Raw genomic sequence first — 23,293 nt, 5'->3', positions numbered from 1 at the left:
AGGTCTCCTCACTCTGTTTCTCAGCTCCGACACTCCTCTCACATGTAACTGAAGACCTCCACACTCCAACTCCACACTTCCCTAAACTGAACATCTCCTCCCCCCTAAACTACATACAGGCCAATGATGGGGGCTCCCATTGAGTCGACCTGGTCACTTTGCAGGATTCCCTTAAGGATACAGTACACAATTTAAGGATAATATAACACAGAAATACAACACAGTATAATAAATTACACTATGGAGCAGTGGGCCCAACATAGAGACAGCAGTGATGCCCGAGACAATCTCCAGCCCATAGGACAGCCCTTGGTGCTGGGACACCACAATCCAGTGGCACAACATAAAAAATTTTGGGAGGACACACACAACATATTGTCATTGTGTGCAAGTATAAAAATGACATGCTCCTTTACATAAAATTCAATGTCAAAGAAGAAGTTTTCTAAGTTTTCTATTTTTAATGCATAAACACAAATGCATGTCTGAAAACAGTTCCAAGCAAATAACTTAAATGGGAGTGGGCCAAGATTCGAAAAAATGGTTTGAAAGCAGCACCGCTTCTAACCATAGGCAGAGGTCTACTTATGGAACTTATTTTAGCTAAAATCTGTCTGCACACATCACCTAATTACTCGGGCCTGATCACAGCCCTGTTGAGGTTGCCCCCTATCATATAAATCTACAAGTGAATTTATTTGACTTTTAAATGAAGCTTTATTGTTAGGCGTTCTTGCTGTCAGTAAGATAAACAGTGTGCTACAAAACTATTTTTCGTTAAACGATTCCCAGGAGATCTCGACAACGGCATTATGGGCTGCTCATTAATCTGTTGTGAAGGGAGAAATTATCAGCATTGCTCTAAAAGGAAACATGACTGTCTCCAGCACAAGGACGGACCTTTCCTCCAAATTAGCTGCTTTACAGTAGCAAACTGTTTCCAGTTATTTAAATGTTAAATGCCTCCTGCATACAGATATTCCATGCTGAAAGTCTCAGTAAGTGGATATCTAAATTACAGGTAAGTTAGAGGTAGTAATCTCCTGCAGTCCAGTTACTTTTCAATTAAGTCCTCTAATGGTGCTTAAATGATCCATATTGAGAGAATTCATAAATCACTATTCTAGTAAGAAAGAGAAGTATGAATCGCTTCTTGAAGCATCTCCAGGACTGTGTCAGTTCATAAAATATTTCAGATCATCGTATGGTTTAAAGAAAACTTTTGCCATAGTAAATGACTTACATCTTGACAAATGAATGCAGAAGGAAGCAGTTTGGCTGCAGTTTTACTGAAACAGAACCACTATAGGGCAATGTCTTGTATTGTAGCTCAGCAAGTGTCTGGTACCGAATACAGCCCAAGGTCAAGAGAAAAGCCATGTTTGTAAAAAAGTTGACCTGTCTTACCAGTGTTTAGTAGACATTACAGATATTGGGGATTATTTACTAACAAGATCCTGACTCTTTTTTCTCGTTCCATGTGACACAATTTGCGAACAAAAAACCCCAAATCCTCCATTTTACAATAAAAATCTGAAAAGGGGTCGTGGTAATATCAGAAAGGGGGCATGTTCCTGACAAAAGGGGCATGTCACAGACAGTTTTGAAAAATCCTAACATATGTACTAAGGGTTCCACAGAAAATGTGGTGGATTTGAGCTGAGGAAAACCCAACAGATAAGAACAGTTGTAAAAAAAAGCAAAACGTTGGGAAAAGTGCAAAATGTAGGGAAACATTAGTAAATACCTTGGGAAAATACCAGTGGGAAATCAAAACCCACAAAGAAAACTACTCTCCACTCTTAGTAAATAAACCCCATTGTATATCCAATAATAAAAAAAACTGACCAGAAGTGGTTGGTCATTTCACTATATTGCACTTTGATTCCACATAGTAACGCCCTGAGGGAACTTATTTAGGATCCTCATCCTTATGTGCCCTGTTGTTATTTGTGCATATGTATCTTTAGGGATATGTTATAAATATTCTATAATCTTTTTTAAATTGTAATATTTATAGAAGTTTAATTATATTTGATTCATAGCTAGGCTTTTCTTTACCTTGGCAAATATTCAATATGTCACCCTAGCCCTGTATCTAAATAGCTTGGCCAAGGGATAACAGCTTTTGGTGGCCCACCTGGCATCCAGTACATAGGGATCATACCCATGCTGATCCCTTACTAGCTATACCTCTGTATGATAACCACATTCCCACGACTTACTGACTTATAAGATGAATATGCAATTGTTCACCTTGGTAGTCGCTTTACGTAAAGCCTGTAGTGACATATGAACTGTCCAGAATGTAAAAGAAAATGGAATAAGATTTTCATGTTAAACAGAAAAAGTTGAAGTTAATTGAAAGAGAGTAACTCCAGCCTCCCCTCTGTCTAGGTATACGTTTTTCTGTACGTCCACAAGATACATATCTATTCTAATTTGGGGAAAAAGTTTGAAATGAGAAGCAGCTCTAAGTTATTCAGACATTCAGTAATATATTTTTGAAAATTGAGTTTGACCAATTTCAGTTAAATTTACATTGTCTGAAAACTTTGGATGAGATAATGAACATCTGACACTCCGGTTCTTACTACTTTCACATATGCAGGTGAAGAAATAACTGGAGGAGTCAATTTAAGGCTCAAAAAAATGAAGCTGTGTGCCGTGACATGACAAACAATATTATTTTAGGCTGGAAATACTAAACTATTAAATTGATTAACATTCTTTACTGCATTTGTCAATCTGGATCACCATGGAAACTGTCAAAGACATGTTTATCATACAGAATAAATGAAAATGGCAACTTTTTCTACTCAAATAACAGCAGGGACATTAGAGACGTGCTGGATAAATACCACTGGAATTTAGTGGAAGGAAACAATTGTATTAAGATCATGAAACATAATGGCAGAACATCAAAGATAAATATTCTTAATGCAGAAACGGAAATTTGCGCTAATTACTGAATATACCAGAATAATTCTACACAAGAAACTTAAGATGGAATCTATTTAAATGCTGGGGCCAGTCACCAGGGCTACATTTGACATTTCTCCGTGTAGCTCAGTAAGCAATTGCCTTTCTGTGAAATTAGAAAACAGTGAGAAAAATTGTTATGCGTTAAATGAAACAAAGCCAATGATTAGAAGGAACAATTATAACACGACGAGCGAAAAGGAAGAGAACAACAATGTTCTCCTCAGAAATTATTTGTTGGACTAAATTAAAATAAAAGGAAAAGGTTCCAGAAATGAAATGGTAATTAAATATGGAAGAGGTGTGCTTTCCAGTAGGCCAACCATCTGCCATGATGCAATTCTCTGGTATTTTTAAAACTTTAGTACTAAGCTTGCCACTAGGGATGAGCGAATTGAATCTGACAAATCCAAATTTGTTACAAATTTCAGGAAAAATTGAATGTGAATATCGCCGCAATTCGATCACGCGGATCACTTCATTAAACTCCATTTAGTGCGGTCCAGGCTCCATGGCATCTAAGATGCCAGCTCCACATGTCAGGACATGGAAGGCGGGTAGGCGGGATGACCCTTTATCACATGGAGCATGCAGCTTATCAGCAGCCAGCTACCCCAGTGATGTCAAAGCCCTATATATTCGGCAGCCATCTTGTGGCCACTCACATCAGTGTTCTATTGCAGAGAGAGAGGGGCAGAGAGCAGTGTGTTGCACAGAAAAGCATTTTTACAGCAGCGATTCACCTCAAACCCAAATCCAGCCTAGAAGCACTGATAGGGAAGGGAGAGAGATTTAGAGAGAAGGTGCAATTTTGGGTGTAGTACACAGCGACTGTGTGCTGCAGCACTGGTGTGTACAACAACTGAAAAGCTAATAGTAGCCAGCCAGTTAGGGTGAGCAGAGCACTAAAAGCCACAATCACCTGCTATTAGTGCCTAATACTGGTTGAGTAGTGGAGTAGAGTTTGTCATACACATAAGATACCTGTTCATTATATACCAATTGTTTGTTGAGTCAACAGCTGTCTTTCTTGATCCCTTAATACACCCCCCTCCCCTCATTACTGACAGTGACTTCTTGAAGTTGTTACATAGTAACATATGTAGAAATTATAAATATAAAATATTTATGTGAACCAGTCCTCAAAAGCACAGGGGAGAGAAAAAGGAAAAGACTAGTGGAGATGGGATCCAAGAAATGGTCTTTATTATATAAAAAGGATATATATGACCAATCGCCTAGCAGGGCCCTTGCTAAAGGCGAATGGCATATACTGGGTAAAAAATAGATATAATAAAAAATACAGAATATAGTAGGATTAAAATGAAATAAATATGATGGGTAAGTAGCACCAAAGAAAATTCAGTAATTAAATATCTGCTGCATATATCAGGAGAAAACGTTCTCAGTCCATATAATTCATAGGGATATTTCAATGAAAAATCCACAAGAAATGTCCAGAATGAAAAGTCACAATTAGTTTGGGTGTATCCGGAGTAACGGTATATGGTAGTGAATGTAGCGACAATAGCTACAATAGGAAATTCATGGACAGGTAATGCAGACAATGTGGCAAACACTGTCAGCGATGAAGATGTCAAGTCTCGGTGCACAGCACCACTCACCCTCCTTTGGAGTCCTCAGGTCTGGGCTGGCACGGCTGAGTCCGGCACTCTGGATATCAATGCCCGCCTGGGTGGTATGCTGGGTGAATGGCTGAATCTCCGGGGGTCCGAGTGTCCTGGGCTGGCACGGGAGGCGTCCGGCCTTGGGGAGGATGATGTCCAGGAGTAACTCTGCCGACCGGGGCTGTGAGTGGATGCAGGTAACAGGTGGTGCGGATTGCACGTGTGAATAAGGCGCTAACAGCGCGTGTGCAGCAGTGGTCCCGGAATCGCGGGCATCCAGCTGTTGCAATTGGAATATGGCAGATACAGTCTATTTGAAGTGATATACACTTATGGATAAGGTGCAGATAATGGGCTAGACACGTTTCAAGGCCGCGGGCCTTTTCTTCAGTAGCTACTGAAGAAAAGGCCCGCAGCCTTGAAACGCGTCTAGCCCATTATCTGCACCTTATTGCCCGTCTTTGAACCCTCTCCAGCTCCACTATATCTTTCTTGTACACTGGTGGCCATTACTGTACACAGTATTCTATGTGTGGTCTGACTAGTGATTTATACAGCAGTAGTTTTGTCAAGAAGACAAAACTCCAAGAAATAAATGTATGCGATTTCAAAGGAAAGAGGAGAGGTCATTCCTTTCATTTAACCATAATGGTCCCAATGCTTGTAAGTGCATGTTCCAAAAAGCTTCTCAACAGAGCAAATAGGTATGCTGATCCTCTCCTTGTGGAACACATTCTATTCGCTCGTGGCCAGCAAACTTGAGGTCTCTGATATTGTTCTTATGATGTTCTCTCATATGTGTTCATAGGTGTTCATAGGTGTTCACGTATGTGTGTACATCATTTTCTTTTTGTTTTCCAACGTAAAAATTTTTTACAGGAACAAATCAAAGAGTACACAACAGAGTTTGTTTGACATGAGAAAAACTGGTTCACAAAAATGTTTACACCTCCTAAAGTGAATTCAACAGGAGAAAAAAAACGACATGGTCGCACATCCATAACACGCACCTTGATCTAATGCTTCTCAGCATTTATTAAACCCTTAAGGACCAAGGACGTACATGTACATCCTTGGTCCTGCTCCGGTGATATAACGCGGGGTTACACGGTAACCCCGCATCATATCACGGCGGGCCCAGCGTCATAGTGAAGCCGGGACCCGCCGCTAATAGCGCGTAGCGGCTAAAAGCGAAAGTGAAAGCTGTCGGTTAACTCAGTGGGCTGTTCGGGATAGCCGCGGCGAAATCGCGGCATCCCGAACAGCTTACAGGACAGCGGGAGGGCCCCTACCTTCCTCCTCGCTGTCCGATCGCCGAATGACTGCTCAGTGCCTGAGATCCAGGCATGAGCAGTCATGCGGCAGAATCGTCGATCACTGGTTTCCTATGAGAAACCAGTGATCAATGTGAAAGATCAGTGTGTGCAGTGTTATTGGTCCCTATGGGACCTATAACACTGCAAAAAAAAAAGGGGGAAAAAAGTGAATGAATATCATTTAACCCCTCCCCTATTAAAAGTTTGAATCCCCCCCTTTTCCCATAAAAAAAAACACAGTGTAAATAAAAATAAAAATATATGGTATCACCGCGTGCGGAAATGTCCGAATTATAAAAATATATCATTAATTAAACCGCACGGTCAATGGCGTGCGCGCAAAAAAATTCCAAAGTCCAAAATAGTGCATTTTTGGTCACTTTTTATATCTTTTAAAAATTAATAAAAAGCGATCAATAAGTCCTATCAATGCAAAAATGGTACCGTTAAAAACTTCAGATCACGGCGCAAAAAATGAGCCCTCATACCGCCCCATACACTGAAAAATAAAAAAGTTATAGGAGTCAGAAAATGACAATTCTAAACGTATTAATTTTCCTGCATGTAGTTATGATTTTTTCCAGAAGTACGACAAAATCAAACCTATATAAGTAGGGTATAATTTTAATCGTATGGACCTACAGAATAAATATCAGGTGTCATTTTTACCGAAAAATGTACTACGTAGAAACGGAAGCCCCCAAAAGTTACAAAACAGGGTTTTTTTTTTCCAATTTTGTCGCACAATGATTTTTTTTTTCGTTTCACCGTAGAATTTTGGGCAAAATGACTGACGTCATTACAAAGTAGAATTGGTGGCGCAAAAAATAAGCAATCATATGGATTTTTAGGTGCAAAATTGAAAGAGATTTTTCAAAGGCAAGGAGCAAAAAACGAAAATGCAAAAACGGAAAAACCCCTGGTCCTTAAGGGGTTAAACTAACAGGCCGTTAGTGTACTTCATGATCATGAAGTGCAAGCCCGCTAGCCACATCACAGCCACCTGTAAGTAGCGGGTCCCTAACATCCCTAGCATAATATGATGCTGCACTGAGTGGGGACCACCCCCGCCCCAACACCAGTGCCCACGGGGGAATAATCCACTGGCAGAGCAGCCCAATGCCACTCAAACCAGTCCCTGGGCCACGCCTCCCCACAGACATGGCGCTGGGGCAACAATGGACGCCACACAGCACCGCACCAGTATGAACAGATGTAAAAAGCTCACTTACCATGTGCTCCCCGCCAGAGACTGGGAGGCTGCCAGAGAAGAATAGGGCCCTAATGCAGCTTCCTGCTAATTTATATAGGCCAAGGCTAAGGGGGAGGGGCAGAGTGCTTACCAAGTGAAAACAAAAAAGAGGGGCATAGAAAACACAATGTGAATTCAACTAGAGAAAAAAACAGACATGGTCGCACATCCACAACATGCACCTTGAGCTCCTAAAGTAAAATAGTGTTTTACCAAATTCAGTTTACAATAATTGCAGTCTCTACAGGGGTAGTTCCCTTTCGGAGTGGACATAGGGAGCCAATTCTCTTTTTTCTTCAGAGTTTTCCGTTTTTTGTTTTTTATGATCCCACCTATTGTTTTGGTGCACCTAAATGTGATGATTAGTGTTGCGCGGCATAGGCCATATTCGAATTCGCGAATATTCGCGAATATATGGACGAATATTCGTCATATATTCGCGAATATTCGCATATTCGTTATATTCCCGTTTTATTTTCGCATATGCGAAAATTCGCGTATGCGAAAATTAACATAAGTGAATATTGGCATATACAAAATTAACACGCGCGTAAATTCGCTTATGCGAAAATTAGCATATGCTAATTTTCGCATATGCTAATTTTCGCACGCCAGTCTCACACAGTAGTATTACAGCCTTCTTTACACCACACAAGCTGGAAGCAGAGAGGGGTGATCACTGTGATGTGTACTGTGAAGAAAAAATAAATAAATAAATAAATAAACGAATATTCGTAATTACGAATATATAGCGCGAAATTCGCGAATTCACGAATATGCGATATTCGCGAATAATATTCGAATTGCGAATATTCGCGAGCAACACTAGTGATGATGGGCCTTTCCTTTGCATATTCATGTAACTCAGGATCATGTTCAAAGATTAACCAATTGTTTAGAATGCTTTCCTTAATTTTGTCATTCATACACGTATTTGCAAAGGAAAAAACGCATCTTTTATTTTCCCTCTTGCTTTTTGGTTTTCTTAAAGGGGTACTCCGGTGGAAAACTTTTTTTTTAAATGAACTGGTGCCAGGAAGTTAAACATATTTGTAAATTACTTCTATTAAAAAATCTTAATCCTTTTGGTACTTTTTAGCGGCTGTATGCTACAGAGGAAATTCTTTACTTTTTGAATTTCTTTTTTGTGTTGTCCACAGTGCTCTCTGCTGACACCTCTGTCCGTGTCAGGAACCTCTGTCTTGTCTGGTTCTTTTTTCAGTTTTTTCTAGTGCATTATTAATAACTTCTTTTGGGTATCCACGTTCGGATAATCAAAGATAAAGGTCTTGCAACTGGTGTTTGAGGGCATCAGGGTTACTGGTAACTCTTTTTAGACTTAACATCTGACTGATTGGTCGTCTGGTGGGGTCGGTGGTGGATTTGTGCACTTTCAGGAGCACATACCATTTTGCAGGTTTCGGGTTACATGAAAGCAGTTTATTTGCCATACCATTAGAGAGAATACCGTTTTCTACTTACTGTCTCAATAAGGAGCAAAAAATGTCTGTGATGTGTCTAATAGGGTTCTCTTTCAGTTTACTGTAAGTGGATGCATCATTAAGATTGCAATAAACTTCTTTATTGTAAGCCGAAGTGCTCCAAACCACCACCACCCCACCTTTATCAGCTTTTGTGATGTGTAGATCTTCCTGTGTACCTAACCATTTGATTATATACCTTTCTTTTTTTGTGATGTTATGTGTGACAGGGGGATAAATGAGAGCTTTTATGTCCCTAAGTACAGCTTCATAGAAAAGATCTACCTTGCTGCCAGGTACCACAGGGGGGTTAAAAGTGGATTGTGTAGTAGTGTTTTTAATTTTAACACTGGAGGCATTGGTTATGTTGTCACTGTCACTCATCAATTCACTAAGGAATTCTACACATCGTTGCTCTTCATCAGTAAATTTTCTTACTACCCCAAAGCCTAGTTGATCAACATCACCCTGAATTTCACCCTCCATTGGAGTTTTGCTGCTTTTATTTGTATTTTCCACCTTTGAAAAAAAAAGGTAAGGTTTATTTTACGTAAGGCCTTAAATAAATGGACCTCAAAATGTTCAGGGCAGAAACGTTCAACAATGCCGAAATTCAGTCCTTTTGACAGAGCAAGGAGGCAGTCATTGTCCAGCGGTTCATCGGTAAGATTAATTACATTATCAGGTATGTCCTTTATTTTCACACCTCCTTTCTCTTTTTTGGTTTCATCCACACTCCGCGTTTTTCTCCTCCCTCCCCGACATGTGCTCCTAAAGGGAGCGGTGCACCTTGCTTTGATGTGGTGGGTTGATTTTGCATATAGGTGTTCGTTTTATCACTTATATCGCCGGAGGAGCTAGAATCCGACTCAGTTGTGAGGAAATCGGTAGTTTTTTCTTTTTGAATGTTTTTTTTTCTTAGTTTCCCTGTTTTTGTTAGATTTTTCCATGAAAATATCTGGTTGTTGTCGAAATCTCTCTTGTCTCGTATGTACTTGTCTCTTTTCTGTTCTTTTATTCCTATTTGTAAAGTAGCTGTTACAACTAGCATTCTGGCCAGACAGGCTGGCTTCGAGCGCTCTCCTGCCCTGTCCTCCTCTGCCAGCGGTGCCACGGTCTGCATCACAGGATGCGCCCGCATGTGAACATCAGGCTGTTACTCACCTCCTGCTTCCTCCGCTGTTCCAGGTCGCCAGCGTGTGTGTACCCGCCCTCTAGGGCATGCACACGTGGGTTGTCTGCGATTTATTTAAAGGGCCAGTATGCCCTTAATTGGTTACTGCTGCTCACTGACACTATAAGTGTCAGCACATCCTGTTTCCCCTTGCCGGATCTTTGTGCTCACTTACCTAATAGAAAGCGTTCCCATTGTGTATTTACTGTGTACCTGACCACTGTGTACCTGACCACTTGCTCTGTGACCTGACCTTGCTCCTGTGCCGCCTGCCCTCTGACCTCCTAGCTATGTTCCTGACTACGCTCCTGTGCCACCTGCCCTGACCTCTTGCCTGTTCAGACTTTGAGTTGCCTTATTTTTCCTGTGCCATGCTTCACCTCGGCAGCCTGTGTGGATGAGTCGTACCAGGGGTAGCAACCTGGGTGCCGCCTGCCGCAGCAAGTCCATCCCACTTTGTGGCGGGCTCTGGTGAAAACCAGTGGCACCTTAGACTCCGCTCCCTGGTACGGCCCACGCCATCATCCACACAGGTTGAGCACATCCACTTCACCACTGCCGTCACAGTAGCAAGTTTTTGTTTCATGTTTTTCAACAGATTTGTGTATTTTTCTTCAGACAAGCGTTTTCTTAACTCAACTCCTGCTTTACAAAGTTCATGTGTAGTCAACTTGTATTCACACTGGTTTTTTTTTGCAACACCAATTTTTGTAAATTCATAGTCTTCCAAGTATGCGTTGTACCATACTGTAATAAACACTTTGTCGTCAAGGAGTTGAGAGGGCGGTTTATATACCCTGAGACCACTAGTGACGCGTTTGCATTCAACAAATGCGGTTAGAGATTTAACAGTCCAGTATAGCCGCATCTCACGTTCGGCTAATGTATGTATTCGATGTTTGAGATTTTTAGTGCTCAGGAGTGTCAACTCATCCTGACATGTTAGTGTTTGCTTATGTTTTTAAACCACCAGGTGTAGTTATTTGATATTGGTTTTTGTATTGTTTTTTATATTAATCACTCACCTGTATATAAGCACCAATACCGCTACAGATGGACGTACTACTGACCAGAAGAAGCGTCTTCATGGCACGAAACTAGTCATCATCTAGTTTTTTTTTTTTTTTTTACCACCATTGAGCCCCCCCCACACACACACACACACACACAGAGTGGATAGCCCCATACAATATGTATTCCCCTTTGTTTCCTCATTTTTCTAATTAAAAAATAAGATACTCACTTCTGCCTCACCACTCCCATGCTGTGCCCCGGGTCCCCTTCATGTACATGCCCCTTGTGCCAGGAAGGGAAAGTCCCTCCCAGTTGTTACACTTGATTGTAGGATGCAGGCTACAAATGCGAGTGACAGCACTTCCCTGCAGGTACTGTGAAACTGCATTAAGTGCAACAGTGTGAGTGTCCAAAATTCTGGGCACTCATGCTGCTGTGTTCTGCATGTCGTCACAGTGCTTGCAGGTGAGGGCTGAGCCCAGTTTGGTTAGAGAGGTCCAGTCACAACTGAGAACTCTTTGTCCCCTATTGCTATGCCAAGGGTTATGTTCACACTTAATTTTTTTTGGCTGTAGAAAAGCTATTGCTGTTTGAGTTTGTATACTTTTGTCCATTTGCTGCCCAAAATACATGCCAAAAAGTGGCTGAAAAAAACCCATTTTGGACCATAAATGACTTCATAATAGGGCCCTAACACTTTACATTTTTTTAAATTAACATTTGCATGCACAAACATGGCATTTTACTATTGAGTTTAACCCAAAATATTGTCCAAAATACTGTATAAGAACAAGGCTTCAGGATGAAAAAGGTTATGGGGGCATCAGGAGGTCCCCAACATGAGATTAGAGCTATAAATTGGAAGCCCTGTCACAGATTTTACATTGAGGTTTACAATCGCCAAGTTCTGCCATTGGCCCCTGGTGATAGTAAGGGAAACATGACTCATGCTTAAATGTAATTGAGAATGTAGCAAGTGGAGTGCCCAAGATAATAAAGGAAAGATAGCAATACTACCGCAACAGGCTAATGGTTTGCAGGCTGAAGATGTTACGATGTATCACAAGTGTGGTAATGACTATTACAATGAGTTTAAGAAGCATTTCAAATGGACATAACATTATACCGAACATGGATTTAGTGAGTTATAGATTGCAAAGTGGCTAGTTAAAAATAGGCAGCCTGGATGGATTATTAGATTCTTATCTGCCATCAAATGCAGTGTTCCTGTGATGTGCATTCGCAATTGGCTGTGCATCAGTCCCTTCACCAGAGTCCTTTGAAGCAAACTATGCAAATGTTGAAATCATTGTGATCTATAGTACTTATTATTCAGCTTATCCCAGGAGCCAGCTGTATGAAAACTTTTCATGATAAAAATGACTTGTTTTAAGTAGATTTTTTTTCTAACCTCATATATTTTCTACTTGGCTTTTACTATGTAAGATAAATATACAAAATACATCTAGAATCCTACAAAACTATTGGCAGTCATTCTGTACTATTTATAGTGTTCTGTACCTAGCCCAAAAGTGCTCTGTGTACCGCGGATGTATCGAATGTGCTGTCAATCATAGACAACAGTTTTATCTATAACGCATGTAGAGTAAAGTAGTAAGTAATTCCATTGTCCTCTGTTTTACCTTACCACCCCCCACCCCCCACCCCCATTATATTGTTGAGTACTGTATGGTAAAGGATTCTTCAAACTCCCTCAAATTCTAGACCCAAGAGTGATTACAACCTTTTGCACTTTCTTTGAGTAAACCAATAAAAAAGGCCAAAGACACGAAAGGCACGCTGCCAGGGGTCATAGCATCTATTCCAATGCCAAATTAGTGATTCCAGAATGTGCTCTCCCAACATTGTTTACTGGAGTTCAGCTTTGAAGCTGGTGGATGGACAGCTGTTCAGTAGACAGATACCACTTCTGAATCACCCATTACTATGCATGGTTGGCACAAAGTATACCACATGTGTGTTACATCCATTTATTAATAAAATGGCATAAAACCTTTTCATCCGCCCCTCAGTGGCACCCTACTTATCCAACTTGCCTAAATGAGTTGTCCGGGTTCTAATTGTTAATTGTGTAAAAGAGCTTTCCTGCCCTAATCCTCCACCACTGCTGCTCCAGTGGTGCCCAATGCTGCTGCCTAGCACTTTCTGGTCTTGACACAAGGAAGAGGCTGCTCGACCAGTCGCTGGCTGAGGTGGCTTATCTACTGCAGTCAGTAACGCTGAGCAGGACCTTGTGTCAAGACCAAGACCAAAAAGTGCAGAGCAGTAGCAACAGGAAACCTTAATTTTTTCTCCTCCATCCAATATTTCTCCTGTTTCCTATTATCTTCTCCTCGCTGACCATGTTCCATCTACTAGCTTCACTATAAATCTGTAGGTAGTAGAATAAATCCAGTCTGAATGTGTCTCTCCTGTTTCATGGTATTGTAATTCGTCCTTCCACTTTACATTTCTATCAGTACATTCATTTAGACTAAGATGACATAAAATGAACAGACAATTCCTCTGGATTATGAAATAGTCCAACAGTCAAAACATGTGCTCCCATCTCATATAAATGTGGCTATTCACATGTGAGATGACAGGTTAAAGGTGATCTCTCAGCAGGCTGCATGCTGTGTTTCATTTTCTTTGTATATGAAGGAAAGCGGCAGGCCTGAATCCTGGAGCTCCTGTTTTAGGGCAGAATCTGACTGTTTGCTTTACACTTGACCCCAAGAAGCCACTTCTCTGCAGCAAATGCTGCTATCTGATGAAACAAGACAGATCTTCTGGAGACACGTTTCTCTTTCCCAGAAACAAACAATGTTCCAAAGGAAAACCACTACATATATATATATATATATATATATATATATATATATATATATATGAAGACTATAGCAGAAACCTGCACTTACCGTCGCTCGTGTTCTTTTCTTCAGACGACGACGGTATCTTTCAGGATATTGCAGGGGCGCTCAGAGGCTAGCGACCACTTTCATACACAGTCGTGTACTTCTTCCGGCCTTGCATATATGAACATAAAAAAACATTTACTTAGCTTTGATGCTGTAATACAGTAGTGTGTACAACCTGCAGTTCTCCAGAAGTTGCACACCTCCTCTACCCTCCAGACAAATGCCTAAAGTAAAACCACCCACCTTAAAGAAGTGTGCTCAGATATAAACATAGTTTTAGGTGGTTAATTTAGAGAAAGGGTTAGCTACCGTCCTCCGTGACCCCAAACTTCTGATATAAAGAACACATGTTCTTGTTTCAGCAGAATGAAGAAAAAGTGATAGATTTACCGAGCAGAAGCATAGAGAGGCTAGAACTCTGCTAAGAAGGGACTCCTGGGCAGCAGCACCTCAGCCCTGGACAGCAGCACCTCTATTTCTTCAAGACCAGATCACTGAGAAGTAACTGTGTCAGGTGTTGGTTGGAAGAAGTTTTAGGCAGGCTGACAACTAATGTGTATGGCCATGTTAAGGTTAATAAAAACTCATATGAGTCCCAGGGTATAATATACATACAACAACCCTCAGGGAGACCCCTAGGGAAAAGGCCCTTTTAATTGGGACTCACTAAAATATTACTTTTATTTTGTAATTTAAAACATAGAAATAATAGAAAATGCGCATGTGGATTAAAATGATCAATGGTTCCTCCTACTATATCTGTGCTCGAGATTATTTCTCCTATTCCACTTAGGTATACATCTAATAGGTACTATTGTGAGTAAATGGGAGGTCTCTCACACCTTCCCAATTGGAGTTCACAAACTCTTACTCTATTGTACCACTTTGATGTCTGATGTGACACCTTATATTAGGTCATATTGTTAGGAAAAACCATTGTTTAAAATCTTTATCACCAGCCTCCCTGATGTTTCACCAGAGCATTGGCTTTGTCAAGGGTTCATGAGGCTACTGGCGACCATGATGCTACCTCGGCTATTTATAGCCTTTTGTCATGTCATCACTTCTGTTTCTGGGTCTTTTACTACTTCTGGTGTGAGACTATTACATACACACCAATAGGGAGTTGCCACACCATAATATTATACTCCCCTTCTGCCTCTCATCCAATTACCTTGAGGCTGTAACTCCATTTTATATGTCATGTGACTCCCACATTATTTCTAGGTGCCACGTGCATAGTCTAGCGATCTCTCGAGACCTGTCAATTGGGAAGGTGTGAGAGACCTCCCATTTACTCACAATAGTACCTATCAGATGTATACCTAAGTGAAATAAGAGAAATAACCTCAAGCACAGAAATAGTAGGAGGAACCATTGATAATTTTAATCCACGTGTGCGTTTTCTATTATTTCTATGTTTTAAATTACACAATAAAGGTTTTATTTTAGTGAGTCCCGATTAAAAGGGCCTTTTCCCTAGTGGGTCTCCCCGAGGGACGTTGTATGGTATGTTAAGGTTAAGGCAATTTATTACAGCAGCTATAAAAATAATAATATATTAAATTAGTTCAGCTTTCAGGTGCTCCCATGGGCTGGAAAAGGTGGATACAGTCCTAGGAGACTCTTTCCTAGGACTGTATCCACCTTTTCCAGCCCACCGGAGCACCTGAAAGCTGAACTAATTTATGCAGGATAAGTCATCAACTGCCGAGCCGAGAAGTTTGTGACGAATCGAATTTACTGTAAGTTCGCTCATCTCTAGTGCCTTTGTTATAAATACTGTATTGGTTGGTACACAAAAAAACACTGCAGGTTCCAGCACTGTTGTGTCTTCTCTATACAGCTATATACAGTTACAATACAAGTAGAAGATTTCGTTTCATAGAGAATTTGAAAATCACAGTCACGTAAATTGTTGATTGATAAATGTAATTCTAGAAGGAACTCAAGCAATTGAATGCATTTCTTGTACAACATTGTGACATCCAGAAGTTTATAGCTTTACACAGGTTGTATGAGAAAAAACATGACTATTTATTTTAGAAACAGTACCACTCCTGTCCATGGGTTGTTTGATGTATTGCAACTCACACCCAAACACTTAAAGCATACCAACATTAATGGTGCTGTTTCTTATACAACCATACACAGTTATAGTTTGTATGTAAAACTGGGTTGTGTTCAAACAAGAAGCCTTAATAAAATGGGAAGAATCACATATTGTGGACCAGTCTTATGTTTTAAAATGAATCTCATTGGATCTATATCAATTTTATCAAACATATCCTATGACCATGGTGCCCATTCCAGTGCATTGATAATCAGGGTATGAGCAGGATATATGTTCTAAACTGGTGCAATGCCCTTGGATTGGATTTCTTTGGAATATACATTTAACATTTATCTTTATTTTGAGAAGTATAAAAGTAAGGACAGAAATATTTCATAATAAATCACTTTTGAATCTGAAGAATGTTTGGCCAAGTCCGTAGAAGGACAGGTGCAAGTTAATAAAGGGAACAAGATATTTTGTGTGAGATAAAATATTATTCAAAGTAGAGAAGAGAGAGCCAAGCCTGGTGAACCCGTACTCACTCAGAACTTTGGGGTGACAGCGGCTCAGTGAACTTTCGAAAAACAGTAAAAATAGTAGAAGGCACAAGGAACACTTTCTGTTTTGGCAACTGAATGAAAAGAGAAAGTACTGGGAACACTGAGATGATGTCAGGGTAACCCAGCATACCTTACAGCTATCAGCAAGATCACATGACCTCAGGTTAACCAATTACTGCTTTGCATTATATGCAACACAGCTTCTAGGCCAATGAGGACACAGCATATGGTGAATTAAAGAGGCTGATAAAGTCCTATTCTCTATAAAATAGAGCAAGAACTACTGATCCCAGAAAGCCTTCACAAATCCCAAAGAATTTTAAAGCAAGCAGATGAAAGCATAACAGGCCCATAAATCTATCACATTACAAGCAGAGAAAAGCATTGATCAGTGGGCTGACCTCAGACAGTGACCTTCTGCCACCTGCAGTGCTGTGTCCAGTGCAAATCTCAGCAAGCAGTGAAGGATCCCATAAAAGCTCTCACATTACAATACCTAGCAGGCTGAGCAAAGCAGTGGGCTGACCTGTATTTTACCAAAAATATGCATTAAAAGTATTCTGAATGTGGAACACATTTCTTTTCTGGATTTAATATATTGTATTTTATCTTGGTTTAACATAACTACACATTTAAACGTTTTGACAGTGAATGCAGAATAGCTATCGAAGGCTAAGTTAGGCTGGGTCCACACTACGTTTTGTCCCATACGGGAGCGCATACGGCAGGGGGGAGCTAAAAGCTCGCGCTCCCGTATGTGACCGTATGCGCTCCCGTATGCCATTCACTTCAATGAGCCGACCGGAGTGAAACGTTCGGTCCGGTCGGCTCATTTTTGCGCCGTATGCGCTTTTACAACCGGACCTAAAACCGTGGTCAACCACGGTTTTAGGTCCGGTTGTAAAAGCGCATACGGCGCAAAAATGAGCCGACCGGACCGAACGTTTCACTCCGGTCGGCTCATTGAAATGAACGACATACGGGAGCGCATACGGTTACATACGGGAGCGCGAGCTTTTAGCTCCCCCCTGCCGTATGCGCTCCCGTATGGGACAAAACGTAGTGTGGACCCAGCCTTACTTGGATTTTCTTGGTTTAGTCAAATATATAGTATTTCTTCCTGGGTTTAACATAACTACACATTTAAAAGCGTTGAGAGTGAACATGGCATTGCCATCTAAGGACAAGGTATGAGCATTTTCATGCATTAATAAAACATATAGTATTTTTACCTAGGTTAAACATAACTATGAATTAAAAAAAAAACATTTAGAGGGAACATGGCATAGCTCACTAAGGACAAGTTTTGTGTATTTTCTTTTTTTTTTATAATCATTTTTATTGTTTTTCAAGAAACATAACGATGACAATCACAAAATCTGAGAAAATTATACACATCTCCGTCTCCCAGAAAAAGCATTAATCAGTTAAGTCATCTTATCTAAACATAAGTTATGTGCATTTTGTGGGTTTAATAAAATAAAATAAAAACTAGGATTTGTAGCTGGGTTGAACATATATACCCATTTCTAGTGTTGAGAGTGAAAGTTGACTAGTAGGTAAGTGACAAATTCTCCCTAAAACATAAAACTAACCTCCAAAACTTTTTCAATAAAGCATATATATATATATATATATATATATATATGTCTAGTAAAGGAATTGTTGGACAGGGTAGAGGACAAAGCAACCCTGCCATGTCTTTCGAAAATGTGTTCCTATATTGTCTTTTCCTTCATCTCTGTCTTTGCTTCCCCTGCCCCCAGTGCTAAGCAGAATCCTAGCATTATCCTTGAGGAGGATAACGGTCAGTCTTTGAAGTGTGTTGCAGAGGTGGTGGAGGTGAAAGCAGTGGTAGAGCATATTACCAGTGGGGCTGTGGTGGTAGGCGCGGTGGTTAGGTGTGGTGGTGAGATTGTAAAGCATCATGGTGAATTTTTTGCTGTTGAGGAGCAAGGAGCCCATGATAAGACATCAGCAGTTCATACTGAGAGTAGTGGTGGGGACGATGAGGAGGAGTTTGATGATGATGATGATGTCAGCAGACTTGTTGGTCTAATTTGCTCACGAGCAGGTGACGGCGATGCCTTTCTAGAGGAGGGGCACAGTAGGGTGGTGGTACCTATCTTTTTATGGTATCCTGCCATGTGGAAATTCTTCGCTATCTTACAATGACAAGATACAGAAAACCAGGCAAAGTGCTGTCTCTGCAAAAAGAAAGTAAGGCATGCCCAGGGTCTGAATTTAGGAATGACGGCTCTACGTAAGCGCATGGAGCAGTAGTACATGGCCTGGCTAGAAGTATCGTTAGTCTACCATTGCCAGCTGTTCACTGGCTACTACTAGCATAAGTCCACCACTGCCTGCTGTCCACTAGCTAGTACTAGCACTTATCCACCACTGCCTGCTTTCTGCTGGCTACTAGCACTACCACCAGACCACCACCCTTGCTGCTGCTACTACCAGCCAGGCCTGTACAACCAATGACCCAAAAAATAGCTTTTCATTTGAAAGCTATTTTTTCTTTGGGACACCAATCCTGTTGCAGCTCCCAAAATGGAGAATTTTTAGTAGGTTTGGAAAAAGCTATTGCAAGGGAGAATTGTTTATAATATTTTTAACTTTTTGTTATTTACAAAAGCGATTTCTTTTCTACAGGTTCTCCCCTATTTATAGACATTATCACCAATCCTGTTGCAACTCCCAAGAAAGGGAACGCAACTCCATCTTCCGATACCTTTGTGTACATTTTTACACTGCCAACAAAAAATAAGTGTATGCACCTTTATTTTAGTGTTGAAAAGCATAAAGCAATAGTGCGGTGTGTTTTAAAAAAAAGTTGTTAGTTACCATGGGTTACCGCATGTCGCTGTATCTTTGACAATAATGTAGCCTTGAAACCACTTTAAAACTACTTGAATATATTCCTAGGTGACCCTAGTATTATGCAGTGCTTTAGAGCTCTTAGACGGTGCTATATGTGTGTTTTAAGGCTTATTTAATTACTGTGGAGAGCCTGTTTGCCAAGAACCAAACTTTTTCAGTAAGTTTACTCAACTCCATTCAAAAGCTTTCAGTAATACCAATGTATGGTGAAATTATTATGGGAAAGAAAGAATCAAAGAGCCTCCAAGAACTGCAGTGTCTCCCTAGCCAGCTGTACTAAAAATAAAACTGTGATCTGCGGTATAACTGCAAAGACATAAAATCATCATCCACATCAGAGTGTAGCTTCAATAAACTGGCAGCACATAGTAGGCATCTGTAGCGTCGTCTGTGTACCAACATCTTACTTAATAAGATATAGCCATTCATATTGCATTCTTACTTACATAGCCGCTGCCAATTTACCAGATTAGTGGACTGGGTTCATATGCAATAGGTGTTGGGCATGGGATCTAAGGGTTTGTGAGTTCTGTATATATAGTTTTTTCCAATCTGATTTTCTTTTTACTTTCTTTATAAAGTTTATTTCCCCTCCATGTGTATTATCTGTGGCGGGGGGGGGGGGGGGGGGGGGGGGGGGGGGGGGGGGGCAGTACATTCCCTGGTTGCCCATGGTCATCCTATGGATCCCCAGCAGCTTTTTAGTGAAGAGAAGCCTTGCACACAAGATCTTCTACTTCCTGCAGCCTCCCCACCTTTTTGTAAGTCTGGCCTGTCTCAAAGAATCTGACAGCCCGGGACTCGGAAGGGAGAAGAGCTGCAGGAAGCACAAGATCATGTGTGCTGGCCCCCCTCTTCACTTAAAGGAGTACTCCCCTGCAAAACATTTTTTTAAATCAACTGGTGCCAGAAAGTTAAACAGATTTGTAAATTACTTCTATTAAAAAATCTTAATCCTTTCTGTACTTATCAGCTGTTGTATGCTCCACAGGAAGTTCTTTTCTTTTTGAATTTCCTTTCTGTCTGACCACAGTGCTCTCTGCTTACACCTCTGTCCATTTTAGGAACTGTCCAGAGCAGGAGAGGTTTGCTATGGGGATTAGCTCCTATTCTGGATATTTCTGTCCATAATAGACAGAGGTGTCAGCAGAGAACACTGCGGTCAAACAGAAAAGAAATTCAAAAAGAAAAGAACTTCCTGTGGAGCATACGACAACTGATAAGAACATAAAGGATTAAGATTTTTTAATAGAAGTAATTTACAAATCTGTTTAACTTTCTGGCACCAGTTGATTAAAAAAATTTTTTACGGGGGAGTACCCCTTTAAAAGACTACCAGGGACCACAGTTGCAAATATACAAAGTGATTATTGCTCTGTATATGTGAACTTGGCTGACCAACTAATCGTCCAACCAGTAATTCGATTATGAAAACAGGTGACAACTATTTTAATAGTCGACTAGTCGTCTCCACCCAATTGATGTAGCTATCATATATCGATATCTCCTCTGTACTAAAGGGAATCAATGTTGAGTTCTGCACTTACAATCTAACTGTAAGTTCTACATGTCAGACATGTCTACAATTAATTGTATTAGACATCAGAATGGAAAGCTTTTAAATTCATTTTATAGCGTCTTTTAGTCTGGTTAATGTTCTCAAGTAAAAGGATGATGCAGTAATGACAACATTCTTTATAGTGATTTTTTTACATGCAGAACTAAATCTAATTTTAAAAAAATCTTACAGGTTATTTAAAAACTTTTTAGTATTTTATTGTAGCTTAAAGTGTACCTGTAATTAGCAAAAACTTTTTATAGGATGTTGAAAATAGCATTATATGTGTATTTGTAATATACATTGGTTAAAAAATTGCCTGTGTGTCTCTGTGAGGAGTTCAACTCCAGGAAGTGAGGGCAGGACAAGCAGGGCTCTGTACACTGAGGACAAGCAGGGCTCTGTACACTGAGGACAAGCAGGGCTCTGTACACTGAGGACAAGCAGGGCTCTGTACACTGAGGACAAGCAGGGCTCTGTGCACTAAGGACAAGCAGGGCTCTGTACACTGAGGACAAGCAGGGCTCTGTACAGTGAGGACAAGCTGGGCTCTGTACAATGAGGACAAGCAGGGCTCTGTACACTGAGGACAAGCAGGGCTCTGTACACTGAGGACAAGCAGGGCTCTGTACACTGAGGACAAGCTGGGCTCTGTACAATGAGGGCAAGCAGGGCTCTGTACACTGAGAACAAGCAGGGCTCTGTACACTGAGGACAAGCAGGGCTCTGTACACTGAGGACAAGCAGGGCTCTGTGCACTGAGGACAAGCAGGGCTCTGTATATTAAGGACAAGCTGGGCTCTGTGCACTAAGGAGAAGCAGGGCTCTGTGCACTGAGGACAAGCAGGGCTCTGTACACTGAGGACAAGCAGGGTTCTCTATACTGAGGACAATCATGGCTCTGTACAATGAGGAAATGCAGAGCTGTGTGTACTGAGGACAAGAAGGGCTCTGTTCAGTAAGGACAAGCAGGGCTCTGTGTGCTGAGGACAAGCTGGGCTTCATAAACTTAGGACAATCAAGGCTCTGTGCAGTGAGGACAAGCAGGGCTCTGTGCAGTGAGGACAAGCAGGGCTCTGTTTACTGAGGACAAGCAGGGCTCTGTACACTGAGGACAAGCAAGGCTCTGTATACTGAGGACAAGCAGGGCTCTGAGCAGTGAGGACAATCAGGGCTCTGGGCACTGAGGACAAGAAGGGCTCTGTACACTGAGGACAAGAAGGGCTCTGCAGTAAGGACAAGCAGGGCTCTGCGCTGAGGACAAGCTGGGCATCATACACTGAGGACAAGCAGGGCTCTGTGCAGTGAGGACAAGCAGGGCTCTTTATACTGAGGACAAGCAGGTCTCTGTACACTGAGGACAAGCAGGGCTCTCTGCAGCAAGAACAAGCTGGGCTTTCTACACTGAGGACAAGCAGGGCTCTGTGCACTGAGGACAAGCAGGGCTCTGTGAACTGAGGACAAGCAGGGCTCAGTGCACTGAGGACAAGCATGGCTCTGTGCAGTAAGGACACGCAGGGCTTTGTACACTGAGGACAAGACAGGAGCCTGCACAGAGCCCTGCTTGACCCGCCCACACTTCCTGTATTTGATCTCCACACAGAGACACACAGGTAATAGCTGCTGAGCCAGCATTTTTTAAATATACACATTCCAAAAATATACACATTTTTTAACCAATGTATATCACAGATATACATGTAATGGTATTATCTACATTATATAAAAGGTTTTTGTAACAACACTTTCACATAAAGACTGCATAGCTTCCTTTAGACATAGTTTGTCCCTGCGGATGTATGTAACCAATGTGGCTATCATGGGGTCTTCTGTGCAGAGGGGGTCCACTCAGGTTGGCTGAATTCCTTATTTTAATAGACTGTAAGGAACCCTGCAGGGATCCCCTCTCCAAAGGCTTTATAGGGGGGACAAAACTGTTCTTGTGGTACTATGTTAGTATTATGGATGCCTATTTTACTTGTGATGGTTTCTTTTACCTCCATGTGTATTTCCTGCAGGGATCACATTTTTATGAAATATGGAATTAAAATGGGTTATCCAGCATTTAAAAATGATGGTTTATCTTTAGAATAAGCTTCAGGCTAGACTCTCAGTATTAGATCAGTCAGCTGTGTTCATGCGAGTGATGATTATGGGTGTCTAGGTGCTGTGCATTGACACTTAAAATAAGCAGAAACGTTTTTACCTATACATGCTGGATCCAATCATGGTTTGTTTTGTCCGGGATCGAGGAAATGGGATCCATGCAAGAGTCTGTGAAACCCGAGTGCAGGGTGAGCTGGGCAAACACTTTACATTGTTTGGTTACATGCTAGAGTGCTGCAGCCTCATGGAAATATAAAATTATTTGTGAATGGGACAGCATATTGCATCACTGCTACAAATACTGCAGTGTTTGCAATCCAATCCAATATATGATTTATTTTTATGACACTACAATAAAA

General features: G+C 41.1%; 1 protein-coding gene across 2 annotated transcripts in view; it reads left to right on the top strand.

Moving 5' to 3' along the window:
- The window catches only part of MMP17 (matrix metallopeptidase 17), a 214,868-nt gene that overhangs the window by 122,935 nt on the left and 68,640 nt on the right, over nucleotides 1–23,293 (top strand). The gene's annotated exons all lie outside the window — the stretch shown is intronic.

Source organism: Hyla sarda, chromosome 1 (assembly GCF_029499605.1).
Source record: "Hyla sarda isolate aHylSar1 chromosome 1, aHylSar1.hap1, whole genome shotgun sequence".
Lineage (NCBI taxonomy): Eukaryota > Metazoa > Chordata > Amphibia > Anura > Hylidae > Hyla > Hyla sarda.
The sequence above is the reverse complement of the archived record's forward strand: the minus strand, read 5'-3'. Positions and strand labels throughout refer to the sequence as shown.